This window comes from Bubalus kerabau, chromosome 9, assembly GCF_029407905.1.
Source record: "Bubalus kerabau isolate K-KA32 ecotype Philippines breed swamp buffalo chromosome 9, PCC_UOA_SB_1v2, whole genome shotgun sequence".
Taxonomy (NCBI): Eukaryota; Metazoa; Chordata; class Mammalia; order Artiodactyla; family Bovidae; genus Bubalus; species Bubalus kerabau.
The window spans coordinates 46,879,899-46,902,324 of record NC_073632.1 but is presented as its reverse complement, the minus strand read 5'-3'; the positions used below and the strand labels follow the sequence as shown (position 1 = coordinate 46,902,324).

The 22,426-nt window shown below is 39.4% G+C and overlaps 1 protein-coding gene across 11 annotated transcripts in view; it reads right to left on the bottom strand.

Moving 5' to 3' along the window:
* The window catches only part of REV3L (REV3 like, DNA directed polymerase zeta catalytic subunit), a 176,030-nt gene that overhangs the window by 119,244 nt on the left and 34,360 nt on the right, over window positions 1-22,426 (bottom strand). For 2 of the 11 annotated variants that reach the window (XM_055535171.1, XM_055535173.1), the window contains one exon: window positions 11,479-12,367. The exons of 8 other annotated variants lie outside the window; for them this stretch is intronic. The gene's annotated coding sequence lies outside the window, so the exon portion shown is untranslated. Of the gene's footprint in view, window positions 1-11,042; window positions 11,454-11,478; window positions 12,368-22,426 lie in introns of those variants that run through there. One more of the 11 variants, XM_055535172.1, reaches the window with a different exon arrangement.

Genomic DNA, 22,426 nt, shown 5'->3' with positions numbered 1-22,426 from the left:
CCAACACAAAACATATGTGTTTAAAAGACTTTTATTAAATGAATGCAAGAGCTTTCAGCAAAACAGAATAGTTGCTTAAGGAGAAGGAATGGTGTGAAAGCCTAGAATATCTGAAAAAACATATCTATGAAAACAGAGGGACTCGGATACAACTAAGGCACCACCACCCTGAAGGATCCGAAGTCCCACTCAAAGCTGTAGTCACCACATCAAAACAGATGCACCTCCGTCTAGCTCTACAGCAGCGAGAGATGGCTCAGTGCTTTACTCACCACCCCTTCTCACGAAGAATCTCCTGAAGAGCAACCACAGCATAAGGAATTCTTGGCAGAGCTGTAACAGCTCTAATACAGAGTGTCACAGAAACAAGATAAAATAAGACTCAAAAGTTAAAACAAAGAGAAATGTGTAAAAATGAATGAGAGTCAATGTCTTTTTGGCAACAGTATGTCTTTTATTACTGCAAAATTTGTAGCTCTGCTGTAGCACTGCTTGATCTTGACAAGATACAGACTTTTTATTTATTTCCTTCCATTAGCTCTATCCCACACAAATGTGTGGGACCATATAGAGGAACAGCCCCTCAGATAAACTCGTCTGCCCTCACTCCCCTATGGGTTAGACTCAGCTGTGAAGGAACACCCTAAAACCAGTGGTGTGAGCATTAGTGGCTTCTCCCTCATAGAAGAAGCCCAAGTAGCTGGTACTACACAGACTCAGGTTTTTTCAATATCTCTTTAGTGGCCTAGTTAAAAGGAAGATTCTACTTCAGCCTCGAGGCATTTCTACTATACTCCAAAGAGTTCCACACAAGATTCTCTTAAGAATGTCTTTCTCAAATTAACAAAAGCTATGCTGCTTCAAAACCTTACTAAATGATTTGGGATTCTGGATATTAGCTATTTCCAGATAACGTGGATCCAAAGAAAGAAAATATCCCTACTTTCTGAATGTTCCCTATTATTGTTACGTGAAACTGAATTAAAGCAACAAATTCAGTAGGAACAAGGACTTGTCATTGGGAGAATAAGCCTATGTAAACAGGTTTCAAAAAATTTTCCACTGAACTTGTCACGGCATAACTTCTCACTTTTAAAGATACTATAGCAAAACTTTATGGAATTGGCTGTTTTCCAATTATGTGAGAAGGGATTTTATAACTCAGGTAGGTGCTTCTGTAACAGCCAGTGTTTGGTGCTCTAAATCTAATCTCTCACAGAACTTAAAACTTCACTCAACATTAAGCCCTCTGTATTCCAACATTTCTCTTATTGTTCTCTCACGTTTTCTTCTATATTTTAAGAGCCTAGATTTGGGATCTGAATTAACTGTGCTTCTAAAATCGTGTTAGTCTATCTGTAACAAAATGACTTCTGGGTTTGTAGATCCATTTTCAATAACAGAAAGACTAACATGTGTCATTCCTCTTATTTGGGGGTCTGAAAATTTTTTTTTCTGTTAAGTGGGATACAGTACATATTTTAGGTTTTATGGGCTACACTGTCTCTGCTATAACTATGGAATTCTTGTCGTAGCCTGAAAGCAGTCACAGACAGTACTTAAATAAATGGCCATGGCTGTGTTGCAATAAAATTTCATTTACAACAGCGGACAAGCAGGATTTTATCCATGGATAGTAATCCTTGTTCTGATTAGACTTCCCTGTCAACCAGAACAGGAAAATTTAACCGCCTCTTTTTTCCTTTTTTTCAAAACAAGCTGACTGGTAATCACAATCAAAACCATGCTGGCTTAAGAGTATCTTAGGAGACTGATTAAGAAAAGCTCATTTTGAAATTTGCAAACCCCATCTCCCAAATCTCAATCAATACAAAATTTTAAACGAAACTCTATAGAGCTATGAAACAAACAAACAAAAAAACCAACTTGTTTATGTGAACAGAAAAATTTGTATTTATGAAATTTCTCATATCTTCTTCTTCATGAAACATCTCTTAAGTTTTATATTACGATCATTCAATGTTTCCCTCCAGTCTTTCTTTGCCTCCATCACTCCATCTTTCTTTTCCTAGCCTCACAAAAACCACAAAATGAACCAAACAAAACTCCTAATAGTCACAGTTTAAAAGCAAGTGTTATATCACTTATTCTCATGAAAAAAAGCAGTCTTAAGGATATACTCTTAGCCCTAGAAATATTTTCCAGGATTTATGCTAAGGAAAAAAGTTAAGAATAAGATTTAGATATTAAGATGTTAAGACAGTATAATAATTGTAAAAAATGAAGATAAACATCTTGAAATAGGAGATTAAGTAATTATGGTTTATATGTATCACAAAACATATCTATGGCTCTCATACCAAATCCTGCTTGCCACCTGTTTTTGTAAGTAAAATTTTATTGGAATACACCACACCCATTTGGAATGGTCTATTCCAAATATAGGAGGAGTTGAATAATTATGACAAAGACCTTCTAGCCCTTAAAGCTTCAAATATATACTATGTGGTATAAAGTTTGCTAGCCTCAGTAATAGATGGTATTGATGTATTTCCTAGCAAAGAGAGATGCTTATGATATATCTATTTCTGGTGATATTCAGATTTATTTCAATTGTGAAACTATATATATTAAATCAGATAATGGGTGATTTCATTTTTTTTCTTGTTGCTTATAAATAGTTTCTAAATATTATACAATTTGTGTAAAAGGCAGGAAGGAAGATGTCACCTACTTCTCAATGACCCAGAAATTAAAAACAAAATAATATAAAAATAAGTATAATCACGAACTTTATTATGGGTATATATATATATATATATATATAACTTCCTATTGAACAGTTTCTCTTCACTTTCTCCTTTCATTTCTAAATAATGCTTTGGGGTTTCATATATATATTAATGGCAATGTATTTTTAAACTAAGGCATAAAGGACTTCATTTAGAATCATTGGCTTTAAGTTAGTAATGCTGCATTACTAGCAGAGCTATATCCCTCAAACACCAGATGTTTCAAAGGGCTGTTTTACTTATACATTTGCTGAATATATCTTTGTATTCTCAGTGCTCAACATGGTTGGTTCCATCATTTGTGTATGTAGGCATAAATTCGCTATTCATCAAATAATTTGTGGAAGCCAGTTGTTAAGTGCTAGGCCACAGGCTGCTCATAACCACAGTCTCTGATCTCATGGACCTGGCATTCTACTTGGAGATAAAGATGAGTAAACAGGCAATTACAGTATGGTAATTCTATATCTAGAGGTATGTAATACAGTTTGTAAGAATACAGGAAGGTTTCCCTGACGAAGCAACAAAAAGCAAAGGAGAAAGAATAGTGTGGTATGCAACTGAAAAGTGAATAGGAGCATGACATGGTCCAGAAACAGGAAAAAGGCAATTTGGATGGAGCAAGAAATGCAACGAAGAGAAGGGCAAAGCGTGTGTGTGTGTACATACATGCGCGCGTGTGTAGACTCTGTGACTTTTGTGGATTTGCATTTTATAATTTCCTTGTGGACACACTGTGAAGAAGGTCGGGACAGAATGGGACTATAACGGGAAGATGTGTTTAGGAGTCTATGGGAGTACTTTAGGCAAGAGATGTCAGTAGAGATGAAGAAAATTTAATTCAAGAAGATTTAGGGCACAGAATTGAAAAGTAACTGACTCTAATATATGGAGGAAGGGTAAAGGAGAAAGAATAAAAAACGACCCACATTTTTGGTTTAGGCAACTAGAAACTGAGAAAGAAATATAAATTGATTTATATTTTGAACTTAAGAAATTTTATGTGTCTATAGAAATTCCAAAGATTTACATTAAACACAATTAGATACAGATGTGGAATTTAAGTCAAAGATCTGGGCTACAGAAGACGATAGACTTGAGAGTCTGAGCAACAATCAGGTAAGAATGCTCAAGGGCAATAAGACAGACAATAGAAGGGGTGTAGGCCAAAAACTTGAGGAATACTAACATTTAAGGGAGAAATAGAGGATTTTGATTTATGTGGGATGTGAGAGAATCAGTCCTTGAAAAGAAAAGAGCAGTAACAGTCAGTGAATAATTGAGAACGTAAGTATGTTAGCAGGCTTCCAGGTGGCTCAGTGGTAAAGAATCATCCTGCCATGCAGGAGATGCAGGTTCAATCCCTGAATCAGGAAGATCCCCTGGAGAAGGAAATGGCAACCCACTTCAGTATTCTTGCCTGGGAAATCCCATGGACAGAGCAGCCTAGTGGGCTACAGTCCATGGTGTCACAAAAGAGTCCGACACAACTTAGTGATTAAACAACAGCTGGAATCAAGATTGCTGGGAGAAATATCAATAACTTCAGATATGCAGATGACACTACCCTTATGGCAGAAAGTGAAGAAGAACTAAAGAGCCTCTTGATGAAAGTCAAAGAGGAGGGTGAAAAAGTTGGCAAAACTAAGATCATGGCATCTGGTCCCATCACTTCATGGGAAATAGATGGGGAAACAGTGGCTGACTTTATGTTTTTGGGCTCCAAAATCACTGCGGATGGTGATTGCAGGCACGAAATTAAAAGACGCTTACTCCTTGGAAGGCAAGTTATGACCAACCTGGACAGTATATTCTAAAGCAGAGACATTACTTTGCCAACAAAGGTCTGTCTAGTCAAGGCTATGGTTCTTCCAGTGGTCATGTATGAATGTGAGAGTTGGACTGTGAAGACAGCTGAGTGCCGAAGAATTGATGCTTTTGAACTGTGATGTTGGAGAAGACTTTTGACAGTCCCGTGGACTGCAAGGAGATCCAACCAATCCATCCTAAAGGAAATTAGTCCTGGTGTTCATTGGAAAGATTGATCTTGAAGCTGAAACTCCAATACTTTGGCGACCTGATGCGAAGAGCTGACTCATTTGAAAAGACCCTGATGCTGGGAAAGATTGAGGGCAGGAGGAGAAGGGGACGACAGAGGATGAGATGGCTGGATGGCATCACCAACTCAATGGACATAAGTTTGGGTAGACTTTGGGAGTTGGTGATGGACAGGGAGGCCTGGCGTGCGGCGGTCCATTGGGTCTCATAGAGTCAGACATGACTGAGAGACTAAACTGAAACTGATACTAAGTGAAATAAGTCAGAGAAACACATATATTGCATGATACATCACTTAAATGTGGAATCTAAAAAAATACAAAACTAGTGAATACAACAAAAAAGACTCACATTCATAGAGAACTAGTGGTTACCAGGAGGGAGATGGAAAGGAGGAAGGGCAATTTACAGGTAGAGGATTTAGAGGTACAAGCTATTATGTATAAAATATGCTACAAGGATGTAATTTACAACACAGGGAATATAGCCAATATTTTATAACTATAAATGAAGTATCAGTTCAGTTCAGTGGCTCAGTCGTGTCCGACTCTTTGTGACCCCATGAACTACAGTACGCCAGGCCTCCCTGTCCATCACCAACTCCTGGAGTTCACTCAAACTCATGTCCATCGAGTTGGTGATGCCATCCAGCCATCTCATCCTCTGTCGTCCCCTTCTCCTCCTGCCCCCAATCCCTCCCAGCATCAGAGTCTTTTCCAGTGCGTCAACTCTTCACACGAGGTGGCCAAAGTATTGGAGTTTCAGCTTTAGCATCAGTCCTTCCAACGAACACCCAGGACTGATCTCCTTTAGAATGGACTGGTTGGATACCTTTAAAAATAATAAACCACTATATTGTACACCTGTAACATTTGATACTGTACATCAACTATACTTTAAGAAAAAATTTTTAAAAGAATACAGAAAAACACTGTCAAAATAAAACTTTTTTCTAGCACTCAGCAAATTAACTGAAGGATTGTGATAATCCAAGCAATGCTTACTCAAGAAACCTGTTATCTTAGCAAGAACAGCAAGCTTTGTAGGCTGTTAACTTGCCCTAATGCAATCTCTCATCTCCAGCTCCAAATAAGCCTTGAAAACCAAAATCTTGCTACTATGGTAGCTGTGAAACCCAAAAACCAAGCAGATACTGGAGAGCCAGAATACACTTGCATTCCGCCCCTCCCCAAGCACTAGAAAACTCTTTTAACTATTTCACCTGCATGGCAGCTTGTTAGAAAAACTGCATTCTTCAGGCTTTATTTGACAACTCAGAGCTCTCTCAATGTGTATAGTCCTATCTGCAGCGTATTTGTTGAAAATAGTCAATAGCAACTGTTTAACATTGCAGTTTCTGGAACAGATTTTACTAGTTGCAGCTAATAAAGAGGGTGACCAAAATACTTAAAAGGAAAAACTAAGCAGTGAAATATCCGTAAGGGGCTTTGAAAAACTCTGCAACAGCCTTGGGAATTTAGAAGGCTACACACACATGTGGAGCTGTGTGAACTGCGCAGAAGACCTAACAAGGGCCTAATAATTCACTTCTGGGTGACCTTGAAGCTTTGCCTACACACACAAAGCCCCCCCCCCCGCCCCCCCACACACAAAGCCACACACACACAAAGCCCCTCAGCAAAAGCTGAACAGAGACCTACTGGCTCAAAGCATTTAAAGAAATCTCTGGCCAATCAATAACTGACCACCAAGCTAGCTGAGCAGACTTCAAAAGAACAGAGACTGAACAGAATTAACCCAGGAAAGTCACTAAAGTAACAAATAGTAACCCCAAAAAGAGAGCAAAACAAATCCCGGAGGGTAGGAAGGACTATGGTTTTCCTAACTGTCACATTATTGAAAATATCTAGTTTCCAACAAAATATTGTAAGACATACAAAGGAACAGGGAAGCATGACCCATACACAGGAAAAAAAGTCAACAGAAACTGTCTCTGAAGAAGTTGAGATGTTGGTCTTACTGGACAAAGACCTTAAATCAGCTATTAAAAATATTTCATGGAGAAGGAAATGGCAACCCACTCCAGTATTCTTGCCTAGAGAATCCTGTGGACAGAGGAGCCTGGTGGGCTGCTGTCCATAGGGTCACATAGAATCGGACACAACGGAAGTGACTTAGCATGCATGCCTTGGAGAAGGTAATAGCAACCCATTCCAGTATTCTTGCCTGGAGAATCCCAGGGACAGAGGAGCCTGGTGGGCTGCCGTCTATGGGGTCGCACAGAGTCAGACACGACTGAAGCGGCTTAGCTGTAGCAGCAGCAGTGCCACAAAGTGAAAATATAGGTCACTAACTACAAACCACAAAACGATTCCATTTCCACTTAAACCAAGGTCATACACTTTATGTCTGAACTTTTTTTATTTTTTTGTCTTCATTCATATCTTGGTAGTTTTCCCTGCTTTCCAATAAAGTTTTTGTATGAGGGCAAAAAAAAAAAAAAAAAAAAAAAATAATATTTCAAAGAACTATAGGAAGTTATGTATAAAGAATTATAGGAAAGTTTGGGTCACATTTTATATTTTCTATATAAATTTATATATTTAATACATTTATATATAATAATTTTATATTTACATAAAAATATAATACATTTTATATTCTGTACTTAGAGAATATAAATGAAGAGACAAATTATAAAAACAATCAAATAAAAAGCTGGCATTTCAATATGAAAATGATATTCCCATCCAATGCAATTAAAAAACACAAAAAGTGTAATACACATTTGAGTTGAAAAGAGCAACAAAAGAAATGAAAAATTTACTAGAGAAGATAAACAGCACATTTGAACTGGCAAAAGAATCACTGAACTTGCAGACAGTTGAGACTCTCCACACTTATGAAGAAACTTGGGCGTCCCGGGTGGCACTAGTGGTACTGAACCTGCCTGCCAAGGCAGGCGACACAAGAGACATGGATTCGACCCCAGGGCCAGGAAGATCCCCTGGAGGAGGGCATGATGACCCACTCCAGTATTTTTGCCTGGAGAATCCCTTGGACAGAGGAGCCTGGTGGGCTACAGTCCATAGGGTTGCAAAGAGCCGAACACAACTTAAGCCACTAAGTGCATGCGTGCGTGCGTGCGTGCACACACACACACACACAGAAAAATGACAGAGAGCCTCAGAGATCTGTGGGACTACATCAGGTATGCCAACATATACATAATGTGAGTTTCCAAAGGAGAGGAGAGACAAAAAGGAGTGGAAAGAATATCTGAAAAAAATAATGACAAAAACTTCTTCAATTTGATGGAAAACATCAGTATGTGTATCTAAGAAGTTCAATAAACTTTAAGTTTAGGACAAAGCTGAAGAGATTCACACCTAGATGTTTCATAGCCAAACTGTTGAAAGACAGAAATCATGAAAGCAGCAAAAGGAAAACATTTCTTAGGTACAAAGTTTCCTGAACAAGTTTAATAGCTGACCTCTCATTAGAAACTGTGCAGGCCAGTGGGCAGGATGATATGGTCACAGTGATGAAAGAGAAAGACTGTCATCTAGCAGAAGTACCCTTCAAAAAATGAAGGAGAGCTAGGTGAGGTGGGAAAAAAGAAACTTAAGATATTCCTAGATAAAGGAAAACTGAAAGAATTCATCACTAGCAGACCTGCTCTGTAAGAAACACTAAAGCGTTATTTCATTTCAGGCTGAAACGAAAAAACAACAGACAGTATCTCAAATCCACACTAAGCAATAAAGGTAGCTATGTAAGTGAACACAAAAGATAATAAAAAATGTATATTTGTAACTCTTTTCTTCTGTCTCATTTAAAGGACAGGTGCATAAAATTATTATAAGATTGTATTGATGGGGGCTTCCCTGGTGGTCCAGTGGTTAAGAATCCACTTTACAATATAAGAAACATTGGTTCCATCCCAGGTCCAGGAAGATGCTACATGCCATGGAACAACTAAGCCTGTGCCACAACAACTAAGCCAATGCTCTGAAGCCCACACACCCTAGAGCCTGTGCTCTGCAACAGAGAAGTCACCACAATGTAAAGCCCGTACACCACAACCACAAAGTAGCCCCCACTCTCTGCAACTACAGAAAGCCTGCGAGCAGCAGCAACGACCCACCACAGCCCTCCAAAGTAAAATAAATACATCTAAAAAATTATGTTGATGGGCTTGTAATGTATAAAGATATAATTTTTATAAATAGTTTTATACTAGAAAAAACTTTTTGTATATTAAAATTGAGATTAATCCAAACTAGACTGTTTTAAATGAAGATGTTAACTGTTATCTCTGTGGCAACCCCAAGCAAAGTAGCTTAAGAGAGTGTGTGTGTGTGTGTGTGTGTGTGTGTGTGTGTGTGTGTGTGTGTGTGTGTGTGTGTGTGAGTTGCTTAGTCAGGTCCGACTCTTTGCAACCTCATGGACTGTAGCTCGCCAGGCTCCTATGTCCATGGAATTCTCCAGGCAAGAATATTGGAATGAGTTGTCATTCCCTTCTCCAGGGGATCTTCCGGATCTGGCCATTGAACCCAGGTCTTCCGCATTGCGGACAGATTCTTTACCGTCTGAGCCACCAGGGAATTCTAACTTACATACACACAAACGCATATATATACATATATACACATAAGAAACAACAACAGAATTAAAATAGTATACTAGAAAATAACTTTTCAGTATAAAAGAAGGTAACTTTTTCAGCATCAAGGAAAAGTAGAGCAACATAAAAGCTTTGTGTTTCATACACAGAGAAAACCAAGAGCAAAACAGAAGATGTATTACTGTAACATAACCGTGTAGGTGGCCAAAGGACGCATTATATCTTGGCCTATAGTTCTCTGCTCAATGGGGAAGATCAATTTTCCCATATTTATATTCACCAGTACAACTTGGGGTACTGTGGACAAGTTACAGCAGCATCACAAGCCAAAGAAACTGGCGATTAGACTCCTCTGCCTCAGCCATGTCACAGACATGCCCAGTACATTTCCTTGAATATACTCTATAAGCAGAAGAATCACTGAGAAAATAGGAAAAAGACAGACATAACAAGTATTTTTTTGAAGGAAATGAAGTATGTGATTAGTATTTGGACGGAAAACACTAGTTGCATCTCATTTCGAAGTGTCAGTTCCACTTGCTAATTCAACTATGAGTATCATCCTTTGGGCTTCCCAGGTAGTGCTAGTGGTAAAGAGCCCACCTGCCAGTGCAAGAGACATAAGAGACACTGGTTCAATCCCTGGGTTAGGAAGATCCCCTGGAGGAGGGTATGGCAACCCACTCCAGTATTCTTGCCTAGAGAATCCCATGGACAGAGGAGCCTGGTGGGCTACAGTCCATGGGGTTGCAAAGAGTCAGACAGGACTAAGCACAGCACACAGCACATCTTTTACCTACAAAGATGAGTTTAAACCTTGTTTCTTCACTTGTGTCCTCACCTATATAAATCTATTATGGCACTTATGCTATACATATGTTTATACACACTGGAATCACATCATATATGTGTCTTATTTACTAGATAGTAAGAGATTAAGGGAGGATTGGAAGAGACACAGATAGAGGAGACTAAGTGAATATTATGAGAACACAAATGATACCAGTTTGATCAGTCAACAAATTTATCCTCTAGCACTATGAGACATATAAATCTGTTGTTCCTTAGTCTCTCAGTTCCTATATGCCTCTAACTGCAGAAGCAGCTCTTGAGAGAGGTTAACTAAGTATGATCTTACTGTTTAAGATACAGTTAAGAGTTTTCATAAAACACGGCCCTGATCGCAGACCAACTGTTTCAACTAGAGCTCAACTGAGGAGATTGTGATGTTGGAAAACTAAGCTGTTGGACTTATAGAAAGATGTGTGGTGGATTTCATGCAATTTAAGAGCCTGTCAGAGAAATTCTGCCTGTTAGGTTTTAATCTCATACCCTTAGCTTCAGACCCTAACACCCTGTAAGATGCAGCATCACTGTCTCTATCTTCACACCTACAGTGTGAGCTCCTTGAACACACACATCATGTCTTTTTATTCTTCCTATTCTTAATGCCTAGCAGAGAGCCTGAAATACACAGGGTGTTTGATACATATTAGATTAGCATGTGTGGTTTAATTTTAAAAATGTTTATTTTGATCTTTGCGCCTGATTCCTTATACATAGTTCTTATAACATTTAGTATCTCCCGAGCATCCTGATAGCAGTATCTTTCATTATTCATAATGAACCCCTTTTGACCATACCTGAGTTTATGCTAATGAGAAGACTCTTGGTGGGGTTGTTAGACAGCTTCAAAATGGAGGCTGGTTACCCAGGAATCAACCATATCATTAGAGTGTTGAAACTTTCAACTTCATCTCACCCATCTCATCTCCAGGTTAAATCACTGATGGCCAATGATTTAATCAGTCACGCTTTTTTAAGAAAACTTCAATAAAAACTCTTGAACAATGAGGCTTTGGGAAGTTTCCTAATCGGTGGTGCATGCCAACTCCATGGAGACAGAGGCACCTGAGTTCAGGAGCCTTCTGAAACGTGCCCTATGTATCTTTTCATCAGGCTACTCATTTGTATCCTTTTGAATAAACCACTTCACTAGCGTGTGAGATGAGTGCAATTGTGCGGTAGTTTGAGCATTCTTTGGCATTGCCTTTCTTTGGGATTGGAATGGAAACTGACCTTTTCCAGTCCTGTGGCCACTGCTGAGTTTTCCAAATTTGCTGGCATATTGAGTGCAGCACTTTCACAGCATCATCTTTCAGGATTTGGAATAGCTCCACTGGAATTCTATCACCTCCACTAGCTTTGTTCGTAGTGATGCTTTCTAAGGCCCACTTGGCTTCACATTCCAGGATGTCTGGCTCTAGGTCAGTGATCACACCATCGTGATAATCTGGGTCGTGAAGATCTTTTTTGTACAGTTCTTCTGTGTATTCTTGCCTTCTCTTCTTAATATCTTCTGCTTCTGTTAGGTCCATACCATTTCTGTCCTTTATCGAGCCCATCTTTGCATGAAATGTTCCTTTGGTAAAGATGCTTATTCCTTGGAAGGAAAGTTATGACCAACCTAGATAACATATTCAAAAGCAGAGACATTACTTTGTCAACAAAGGTTCGTCTAGTCAAGGCTATGGTTTTTCCTGTGGTCATGTATGGATGTGAGAGATGGACTGTGAAGAAGGCTGAGAGCCGAAGAATTGATGCTTTTGAACTGTGGTGTTGGAGAAGACTCCTGAGAGTCCCTGGGACTGCAAGGAGCTCCAACCAGTCCATTCTGAAGGAGATCAGCCCTGGGATTTCTTTGGAAGGAATGATGCTAAAGCTGAAACTCCAGTACTTTGGCCACCTCAGGTGAAGAGTTGACTCATTGGAAAAGACTCTGATGATGGGAGGGATTGGGGGCAGGAGGAGAAGGGGACGACAGAGGATGAGATGGCTGCATGGCATCACTGACTTGATGGACGTGAGTCTCAGTGAACTCCGGGAGTTGGTGATGCACACGGAGGCCTGGCGTGCTGCGATTCATGGGTTCGCAAAGAGTCGGACACGACTGAGCGACTGATCTGATCTGAAATAAACCACATTAAGCATAACACTTTCCTTAAATTTGTAAGCTATTATAGCCATTTATTGAACCTGAAAGGGACTTGAGAATGGGATTATGGAAAACCCCTAATCTGTGGTTGGCTGAACATAAGTGAAGGTAGCCTGGGGACCCCATTCATGGCTGAGGAGTGAGGACAGTCTTACGTGACTGATCCCTTACTCTGTGGAGTCTGCACAAACTTCAGGTAGTGTCACAACTGAATTAAATTGTAGAACATCCAAAGTTGATGTCAGAAAATTGAGAATATATGGTTAGAAAGCAGAAACAACAGGATTTTTTTCGTACTGGGTAACATCTACAAGGGTTTTCAAAAACGGAGTCTAGTAGAAATTTGACTGCTTTTTTCTCCTTATAAAGATTGCTTTTCAAATGCTAATGAAGATATTCATAATGTCCTCCTATTCCCCAACTGTTTGCTAGGGAGTACAAAAGACTGAATTAAGGACCACTTTTCCATAGTAACAGCAGTAAAATAACCAACTCCTATTTCCCTGGTAGATCAGCTGGTAAAGAATCTGCCTGCAATGCAGGAGACCCTGGTTCAATTCCTAGGTTGGGAAGATTTGCTGAAGAAGGGATAGGCTACCCACTCCAGTATTCTTGGGCTTCCCTGGTGGCTCAGATGGTAAAGAATCTGCCTGCAATGTGGGAGACCTGGGTTCGATCCCAGGTTGGGAAGATCCCCTGGAGAAGGGAAAGGCTACCCACTCCAGTATTCTGGCCTGGAGAATTCCATGGACAGAGGAGCCTGCAAGGCTACAGTCCATGGGGTTGCCAAGAGTCGGACATGACTGAGTGACTTTCACTTCACTTCACTTGCTGTTGATTATTTTAGGGCTTCCCTGGTAGCTCAGATGGTAAAGAATTCACCTGCAATGCAGGAGATCTGGGTTCAATCCCTGGGTCAGGAAGATCCCCTGGATAAGGGAATGGCAACCTATTCCAGTATTCTTGCCTGGAGAATTGGACTGCAATTCTCCAGGCAAGAATTGTAGCCTTGACAATTAACTGCAAGGTTACAGTCCATGGGGTTGCAAAAAAGCATATATAAACAAATTCTGTTATGATTAATATGTCAAAAATCTGATGAAATGGCATGCCCAACATCCATATGTAATTTAGTTTGCAAATATTATTACAGAAAGGAAATCAGTCATCACCTTTACTTTCACAGTGACAGTGAGCCTCAGCCTGGATACTACACACACCATGGTATACCATCATACTATTCTAAAAACCCTAGCCTTAAAAAATTAAACTGCTAACAGTGGTTTCAAGCTACACTTCCCAAGAAAATGTGCACCTTTCAAACTAAACATCATAAAAATAACTAGTACTTATTAACTTGCTAAAAATACAATTCTGACATAAAACCAATGTTTTAGTTTTCAATGTTTTAGCCAGAATGGTCAAACATATTAATCCTTACAGTATTTCAACTGAAAGGTAAGTAATCCAAGGTCTTGAAGTAAAATTAACAATCCAATTTACAATCTGAAAATTCAAATCAGATGATTTAAAGCAGTATTAATAGCTAATCAAGATAAACTTCTTGTCCAGTCAACTTTGCATATAAATGCCTGAATTTTTTTCCAAAGGCACATAACTAAAATGTTACAAATAATGAGATTATGCAAATCTAGTAAGTTTCTCAAGCATACTTTATAGTAGCTACACACTCAAGGACCGTAAAGTTTTACTTGTCTACAAGAAAGTAAAAAGACAACTTAAGGAATAAGAGAAAGTATTTGGAACTTGTATCTAGAATAAATAGTCTTGCAACTCAACAATAAAAAGACAAATAACCCAATTTTCAAAGAGGCAAAGGATCTGAATAGACATTTCCCAAAGAAACCGTAAAAATGGCCAGTAAGTACAAGAAAAGACGCTCAACCTTAGTAGCCACTAGTGAAATACAAATCAAAACCATAACACTACTTTACACCCACTAGAACAGCTATAATCATAGAGTCAGACAATAACAAATGTTACGGAGAAACTGGAAACCTAAACTACTGCTGATGGAAATGTTAACCGGTCTGGTTGATGTGGAATGTAGTCAGGCAGTTCTTCAAAATGTTAAACACAGGATTATCATATGACTAACAATTCTACTCCTATATACATGCTCAAGATAAATACAAATAAATATCCACACAAAAACTTGCACATAAATGCTCATAGCAGCATTATTCGTAATAGCCAAAAGGTAGTAATAACCCAGATGTTACTCATTTGATGAATGAATGAATATAGTGTGGAACCCATACAATGGAATATTGATTTGGCCATAAAAAGGAATGAAATACTGATAAATGGTACAACATGGATGAACCTTGAAAACCTTTTGCTAAGTTAAAGAAGTCAGACACACAAAAATCACATATTGTATGATTCCATTTTTGTGAAATGTCTAAGGCTTCCCAGGTGGCAATAGTGGTAAAGAATCTGCCTGCAAATGCAGAAGGTGCAAGATACGTGGATTTGGTCCCTGAGTTAAGAGCTCCTGGAGTAGGAAATGGCAACCCACTCCAGTATTTTTGCCTGGAAAATTCCAGGGAAGAGGAGCCTGGTGGGCTCTAGTTCATGGAGCCGCAAACTACATCTGAACAAAGCCGTTACTGCATATTTTTAATTGAAATATAGTTGATTTACATTATATTGTTACATATATATTTTAACCTATCCATGCTCATTTTCTTTGGAGGTCTCTAATGAGAAGACCTAAAGAGTGAGGGCAGAAGGTGAACGGGGTGACAGAGGATGAGAAGGTTGAATGGCATCACTGACTCAATGGTTATGAGTTTGAGCAAACTTTGGGGGATAGTGAAGAACAGGAAAGCCTGGCATGCTGCAGTCCATGGGGCTGCAGAGTCGGACACGACTGAGTGACTCTCACTCACTTTTCATCATAGAAATAAATTATGAATAAAATGAGAAATACAAACATTAGCCACTAAAACCACTTACACATCTTTATTTCCACATAAAGATACACTTCATACTGAATCTTGAATCACTTCATACTGAATCTATCAAATTATAGAGAGATGTTCTATTTAAACTGATCATTACTGAAACAGGTAAAGAAATTAAACATTAAAACAGAACTGTCAATGTAAGAAAGTTCTTTTTATCAGACAGTAAATAAACTGACAGTAAACTAAACTATTCACTGTATTTAATATTTACTCTCTCAAAAAGTAGAAGCAGTATAGCCTTCTCCCGCTCCTTAACTCTCTTTCTCCCAAATACCCACAACTTCTGTATATGAATTAAAAGAAGTTTTCTTAGGACGGTGTTTAGTTATTTAAGAGTGCATGCATGCTACCAAACTGATATGACTAGTTAGTTCTACTAAGCATACACCTGGTCACATGGGCACCCAAATAAGGAGAAGGAGAAGTTATAAATCATGAAGATTGGGAGTCCAAAATTTGGGGCAGAAAAATATTGCCAAACCTATCAAAAATAAAGCAACCAGAGTCAGTGGAGTGACATCTTTTAAGTATTAAAAGGAAAAACTGAATTTTAGTGGTTACTCCAGAATCTGGGCTTTCCAGTGGTAAAGAATCCACCTGCCAATGAAGGAGACTTGGGTTTGATCCCTGGGTCAGAAAGACACCCTGGAGAAGCAAATGGTAAGCCACTCCAGTGTTTCTGTCTGAAAAACCCCCATGGACGGAGGAGCTTGGAGTGCTACAGTTCATGGTGTCACAAAGCGTCAGACACAACTTAGTGACTGAACAACAACTAGAGTTTGTGTTATACATTTAAACATAACCTACACCAACCATCAAATAACACTACAGACGCACTTCACGGATAGTGCTTTATATAATAGTTTTCCAAGTTTTTAATAATGGTATTCCAAATTCTTCCCTCTTTTCCCTTATAACATTCCTATCGTTCATTTCCCTTCTCCAAAATCTGTAATTACCCACTACGCTGCTTCTATTATTATTTCGAACAGTTATCTACTATGTCAATTAAGAACAAGAAAACAAAAGATTTTATTTTACCTTCACTTGTCCTTCTATAATGCTCTTCCTTTCTAAACATTTCACTCCACTCTCTTCTTGCTTGCATGGTTTATGAAAAGAAATCCAATATAACTCTTAGCAATTTGAAAATGATATGAGTAAGTGTAGATTTGCTATTTATCATATTTGGTGTCTTCTAATCTTCCTGGACTGGTGATCTGGTGTCTTGTCATTAATTTTGAAAAATTCTCAGCCATTATTACTTCAAATATTTCCTTTGTACCTTCCTCTAGTCCATCAAAGACATTCTTCACTTCTATTACAATGTTTTTGATTTCCATTATTTCCCTTTCTTTCTTAAGAGTCTCTCTCTACTTACATTACCCATCTGTTTTTACATGCTATCGACTTTTCTAATTAGATCTCTTAGTATATTAATCAGTTTAATTTTAAATTCCCAGTCTGACAATTCCAAAATCTGTGCCATATTTTACTAGTAGTAAAGCTGTGTTTACTGTAGTTACAGGTATCAGAGGCTAAAATTTCCTCTAAGGTCCTTATTTTTGTCTTTACTATCACCTTTTGAGTTTCCCCAGAAACTCCTTTGGCAATGGCACCCCACTCCAGTACTTTTGCCTAGAAAATCCCATGGATGGAGGGGCCTGGTAGGCTGCAGTCCATGGGGTTGCTAAGAGTCGGACACGACTGAGCAACTTCACTTTCACTTTTCACTTTCATGCATTGGAGAAGGAAATGGCAACACATTCCAGTGTTCTTGCCTGGAGAATCCCGGGTACGGGGAGCCTGGTGGGCTGCCGTCTCTGGGGTTGCACAGAGTTGGACACGACTGAAGCAACTTAGCAGCCCCAGAAACTCCTTTTAAAGTGCAAACCTTGTAGTTTTTCCATCTGTAATCCTGTTACTATACAGGAGCCCCACTGAGGTGGTGGAAGATAAAAGGGGTGAGAAAAGCATTCTCTAATCCGATGGTTAGGGCTGAGTTTTCAAGTGGCCCTGTGTGCCTGGCTGTGGCCTTCGCAAATGCCTCTCAGCCTTTCCCCTCTTCGATGAGGCAGTAAGACTGGACAGAGCTGAAGTTGGGGATTTCCCTTTCCCCAGGCTGGTTAGGCTCTAGTAGTTTCCCTTTTTGGGCAGGGGGAGCCTGTCTCAAAGGCAATGGCAATCCACTCCATTTCTCGCCTGGAAATTCCCATGGACGGAGGAGCCTGGTAAGCTGCAGTCCATGGGGTCACTAGGAGTCGGACACGACTGAGTGACTTCACTTTCCCTTTTCCCTTTCATGCACTGGAGAAGGAAATGGCAACCCACTCCAGTGTTCTTGCCTGGAGAATCCCAGGGATGGGGGAGCCTGGTGGGCTGCCATCTATGGGGTTGCACTGAGTCAGACACGACTGAAGCGACTTAGCAGCAGCAGCAGCCTGTTTCAAAATGGTTTCTATTTCACTGCCCCTGTTGGAGGCAGAAAAGGACTTGCTCCTCCTGTATTCTTCACTGTGAGAACCTGACAGAGCTGGAGGAAGAAAAACTCCACAGAAGTGTGAGACCCCTTTCCCTAAAACTGAGCCCCCGGGAATGTTTAACTCTCAAGCTAATCTGCACTCAGCTTCTGGAAGTTCATCAGTTACGGTTTAAGTTTTCCTACCAGTTCCTGGCTCCATCAGCTTCTGCCCCTGGGAAGCAGGGATTCTCCATATTTGTCTGTCTCTCCAGTTTTCAGGGTATTGGTAAGCAGAGATGTTGATGTTTAGTTTGTTCAACTTTGTCCTTGTGAGTACAAGAATGAAAACTTCATGTCTGAGTGAAAACCAGATTTCTTATGTCCTTCTGATATGTTCCCATCATTACTTAACACCATGTAATGTTTCTGGAGCAATAATATATTCCAGGCTCATCTTGTACATTCTCTGCCCCTGCCACGGAATCAGCTATCTCTCAAAGGTTCATTTAGCGAGAATCTTATTTGGAAATCAAGATCTGGGAGTAGGTATGCTCATTGCTATTGCTATGAGGGTGTCATTAACTGCAGAACCTTTAAGCAAACAGAGCTAGCGAATTTATATATTTATACACACCACTATATTTGTCTTTCTCTTTGCCCCCTCCTCTCTCTCCTATCTACGACCTACTTATCTAACCTCCTCTTATAAAAGCTGAGTTCATACTGACATCCCTAATTCCAAACTAATACCCCCAGAGACATTCTGAAGTGAAGTTGCTCAGTTGTGTCCGACTCTTTGCAACCCCGTGGACTATAGCCTACCAGGTTCCTCCATCCATGGGATTCTCCAGGCAAGAATACTGGAGTGGGTTGCCATTTCCTTCTCCAGGGGATCTTACCGATCCAGGGACCGAACCCGGGTCTCCCACATTGCAGGCAGACGCTTTAACCTCTGAGCCACCAGGGAAGTCCCTAGTTGTCCCCTTTTCCATGTTTCTCTCTTGTCTAAAAGTTAGAAACCTGGCTCCCATTTTCCTAAATATATTTACCTGGCTTCAAAAACTTAGAAAATGTAAAAAGTAGTTTCAGAATTACTAAACATTTCAACTGAGAAAGGCATACCTCCTAACTAGAATTCAGTATTTGTTAACTGTTATTTCTGGGAGGAGCAGGGGAGGAGTCATAAAATTTCCATTTGGTGCAAGACACAAATACTGGAACTTAATTTTGACAAATATGTGTATCTTCATGAAGTTATAGAACATTTCCCATTTTCATCAACCCCAAAATTCCCCTGTGCCACTCTTCAGTCAATCCCCATGTCCTCTGAGGAAATCAGTATTCTAATTTTTCACAATAGTTTTGTCTAGCACTTCATAAAAGTGAAATCACGCTGTACATATCTCTTTTGTGCTTGAGTTCTTTTGTTCAGCACAGTGATTTTGATATTCATCCATAACATCACATGTCAGTAGCCAATTCCTTTTTATTGCTCCATAGTAACTCCTTGTATGGGTATTTCTCAGTTTGTTTACCCATTTAATATATGAAACGAGAGATTCAAGGTGCCTAAAGTCACACATTCAACTGGCTGAGAAGTCCAAGGACCTCAGAACCTGAAGAACTCTATGTTCTTGATTCTTAGTCTGATGTTCTTTTCATTTTATCAAAGCGCCACTTCAAACAAGCTAAAAAAACAACAAAAACTGAGGGGTTGTATTTTTTATCAAATAAATTTAGTGATTAAAAGGAAGTACCCATTCACAGTAAACACTGATGTTTCTTCGATAATCCACACTTCTTCCTAATCTTTACTTCTGCCAATGCTGATTGTAAATTTACCTAGCATTTCTCAAATATCTCCTGTATTACCAACCTATATTCTGTCCTAAATGAGAATCACTTATATGTTCACTGATGTCTCCTATTTAATCTTATCAGTTGCCAAGAGGAGTACTCTAACTCTAGCATTTCCAGAAAATTATCAGCCTTTCACATCTCTTCTCAAAACTGTCAAATCATCCATTTCTATTTAGAAAATGTATCAATCTTTTTTTTATTTTTTTACTTTACAATATTGTATTGGTTTCTGCCATACATTGACATGAATCTGCCCATGTGTTCTCCATCCTAAACCCCTCTCCCACCTCCCTCCCCATCCCATCCCTCTGGGTCATCCCAGTGCACCAGCCCCAAGCATCCTGTACCCTGTATTGAACCTGGACTGGTGATTCATTTCACATATGATAATTTACATGTTTCAATGCCATTCTCCCAAACCATCCCACCCTCGCCCTCTCCCACAGAGTCCAAAAGACTGTTCTATACATCTTTGTCTCTTTTGCTGTTATCATTACCATCTTTCTAAATTCCATATATATGCATTAGTATACTATATTGGTGTTTCTCTTTCTGGCTTACTTTACTCTGTATAAATAGGCTCCAGTTTCAGCCACCTCATTAGACCTGATTCAAATGTATTCTTTTTAATGGCTGTGTAATACTCCATTGTGTATATGTACCACAGCTTTCTTATCCATTCATCTGCTGATGGACATCTAGGTTGCTTCCATGTCCTGGCTATGAAAAACAGTGCTGCGATGAACACTGGAGTATACATGTGTCTCTTTCAATTCTGCATTCCTCGGTGTGTATGCCCAGTAGTGGGACTGCTAGGTCATATGGCAGTTCTATTTCCAGTTCTTTAAGGAATCTCCACACTGTTCTCCATAGTGGCTGTACTAGTTTGCATGCCCACCAACAGTGTAAGAGGGTTCCCTTTTCTCCACACCCTCTTCAGCATTTATTGCTTGTAGACTTTTGGATAGCAGCCATTCTGACTGGCGTGAAGTGGTACCTCACTGTGGTTTTGATTTGCATTTCTCTGATAATGAGTGATGTTGTTCCATCTCTCTTTAAAACATATCATAAAAGGCAGTTCTTCAATCCATAGTCTTTAAGTTCCTTCTCAGAGCACAATTAACTTTGTTATTCAGACTGAAGGATGAGAACTTTTCTGTACTACCAAATGCTACCCCTTTCCCCTCCTGATGAAGGTCTATGGTGGCACAATACAAGGTGACCCTGGATCTCTTCCCCAAAATCTGGGACGTCCCTGGCAGTCCAGTGGTTAGGACCTGGCACTTTAACTGCTGAACCAGGTTCAGTGCCTGGTTAGGGAACTTAAGATCCTTCCTACACTGTTGGCTGCAATGTAAGTTGGTGCAGCCACTATGGAAAACAGTAGGGAGGTTCCTCAAGAAACGAAAAAGAGAGCTGCCATATGATTCAGCAATCCCACTCCTGGGCATATTTCCAAACAAAACTATAATTCAAAAAGATATATGCACCCCTATCTGCATAGCGCTATTCAAAATAGCTAAAACGTGGAAACAACCTAAATGACAGATGAATGGATGATGATGTGTTGTATGTGTATATGCAGGGAAACCCACATGGGCTTCCCTGGTGGCTCAGACAGTAAAGAATCTGCCTGCAGTGCAGGAGATTCAGGTTCAGTCCCTGGGTTGGGAAGATGTCCTGGAGAAGGGAATGGTAACCCACTCCAGTATTCTAGTCTGCAGAACTCCATGGACAGAGGAACCTGGAGAGCTACATACCGTCCATGGGGTCACAATGAGTTGGACACAACCGAACACTCAGGCATACACACACACACATACATACACAATGAAACACTACTGGGCCATAAAAAAGAATGAAATTATGTCATTGCAGCAACATGGATGGACCCAGAGATTACCATATTAAGTGAAGAAAGAAAGAGACAAATACCCTATGATATCACTTATATGTGGAATCTAAAATATGACACAAATGGATTGATCTACTAAACAAACTCACAGACATAAAGAATAAACTTGTGGTTGCCAAAGGAGGGGAGTAGGGGAGGGATAAAGTGGGAGTTTGGGGTTAGCAGATGCAAACTAGTAAACACAGAACGGATAACCAACAAGGTCCTACTATACAGCACAGGGAACTATATTCAATAACCTGTGATAAACAGTAACAAAAAAGAAAATTTTATATATATATATATATATATATCTGAATCAGTTTGCTGTACAGCAGAAATTAAAACACATTGTAAACCAACTATAATTTAAGAAAAAAATTAAAATAAATTATTAATGGTATTAATTCAGAAATTGGCATATTAAAGTTTCCCTTACAAAGCTCACAAAGAAAATCTCTTTTTAAAATATTTTCTAGCCTAGCTGTTCCAAAAATATTAGGGGAATACACCAACAATTGATCATACATTTTTACTGAACAACTAGTATCTAAAAGGCTTCGCAGAGGCATTGTGGATTTTAAAATAAATCAAATACATGCTCTTGCCTTTAAAGACCTGGGGACAGAGTTGGGGCACCAAGTTACACGGTAAGACATAACAGAGATGGAAACAAACTGCTTAGGGAGCCCAGAGAAAAGAGAAGTTAATTAGAATTGGGGGTGTGGCAAAAAAGGCTTCATAGAAGTAATATCTGCATTATACTTTATATGATGGGTAGGAATCTGACAGAGGAAAAGGAAACTGGAAAATGCAGAGCAGGA